Source organism: Alligator sinensis, unplaced genomic scaffold (assembly GCF_000455745.1).
Source record: "Alligator sinensis unplaced genomic scaffold, ASM45574v1 scaffold1294_1, whole genome shotgun sequence".
Classification (NCBI taxonomy): Eukaryota; Metazoa; Chordata; order Crocodylia; family Alligatoridae; genus Alligator; species Alligator sinensis.
Window position 1 is genome coordinate 110,661 of NW_005842310.1, and position 1,694 is coordinate 112,354.

Sequence of the window (1,694 nt, forward strand, 5' to 3'; positions counted from 1 at the left end):
ATGGTTTACTCAGATCGGGTAGGCCCAGGGCCGGCACCGTCATAAGGGCCTGTTTGATAGTGTCAAAGCTCTTTCAGCATTCTGCCGTCCATTGCAAATCTCCCTTGCTGCCAGCAGTGGCCTCGTAAAGAGCCTTGGCTATCAGTCCAAAATTGGGGATCCAGATCCGGCAGAATCCTGCCATCCCCATAAAGCCACGCAACTGTCTCTTGGTCTTTGGGACTGCCATCCGACAGATGGCCTCTTTTCTCTCAGGGCCCAACATCCTCTGGCCTTGTGAGATGTCAAATCCCAGGTATCGTACCCTCTTTTACTCTATCTGGGCTTTCTTCCGAGACACCCGGTATCCCACTTGTCCCAGGAAGTTCAGTAAACTTACGGTCAGCAGGTGGCACTCTTCCCTCGTTTTTGCTGCAATCAACAAATCATCCACATACTGTAACAGGGTACCCGATGTCCCTTTGTTCCACTTCTGGAGGTCAGTACTTAGAAGAGTGCTGAAAATAGTGGGACTGTTCTTAAAACCCTGAGGCAAAACTGTCCAGCACAATTGGGTTTTTCTCCTAGTATTCGGGTCTTCCCATTCGAATGCAAAAATCTCTTGGCTGTCTCTTTCAAGTGGGATGCAAAAGAAGGCATCTTTCAGGTCCAGGACTGTAAACCACTGGTCCTCTGCAGACAAAGTAGCCAGCAAAGTATAAGGGTTCAGCACCACCGAGTGGAAGGTCACCGTGACCTTGTTCACAGCTCTGAGGTCCTGCATAAAACGATACTCGTTACTGTGGGGTTTTTTTACAGGCAAAATGGGGGAATTGAAAGATGATTGGCATTCCCAGAGCAAACCATGTTCAAGGAATCTCTTTATAAGTGGTTCTAGGCCTTTCCAAGCTCCTATTTTCAACCGATATTGGGGTACCCTGGGCGGGGTAATTCCCGGCTTCAAATCAATGCTTACAGGGGTGTCCAGTTTGGATCTTCCTGGCTTCTCTCCCACCCATACCCATGGTACTACAGCGTCTTCTACTTCAGGGGGAATTCTCCCTTCCTCCCCCTCCTGCAATAGGAGACACACCTGAGCCTTCCAGGACTCTTTAGTTGGTATCTTCATAGTAATTTTGCCCTCCGAAAAGGTCAATTGGGCTTGCAGTTTGCACAGCAAATCCCTCCCAAACAAAGGTATGGGGCACTCAGGCATATACAGGAACTGATGGGACACTTTCTTTCCTCCCAATTTGCATTCCATGGGTGGCACAAAAGGTCGATGAGTCCGCTGGCCGGTGGCTCCAATTATGGGGATCTTGGTTTTTGATAAGGGTCCTTTAAAATTGGTTACAACTGAATGAGTGGCTCCACTATCTACTAAAAAATCAATAAGTTCTCCCCCTACTTGCATTCTAACCAGGGGCTCATTGAGGGAGACAGGGATTACTTCAGTGTTCGCCCCCGGTCCCCGTCACTCCTGGTCAGAGTCATCTAACATCAACAATCTTTCTTCCTCCTCTCGTCTCTTCTCCCCCCCTCTTGGGGCACTCATTTTTCCAATGCCCTGCCTGCTTGCAAATAGCACACTGATTAGGTCCCAGCCTGGGACCCTAGCTGTAGCCTCACGGAGCATAGCTCACGCCTCCTCTACGCCCTCTACTTCCCCTGCCCCGTCCTCTACTCCTCTGATCTACAGTTGCCGCCGCCAATAA

The 1,694-nt window shown here is 49.7% G+C and overlaps 1 pseudogene; it reads right to left on the reverse strand.

Moving 5' to 3' along the window:
• Positions 1 to 1,393, reverse strand: part of LOC112551047 — a 4,752-nt pseudogene extending 3,359 nt beyond the window's left edge.
• Positions 1,394 to 1,694: the final 301 nt, after the last annotated feature.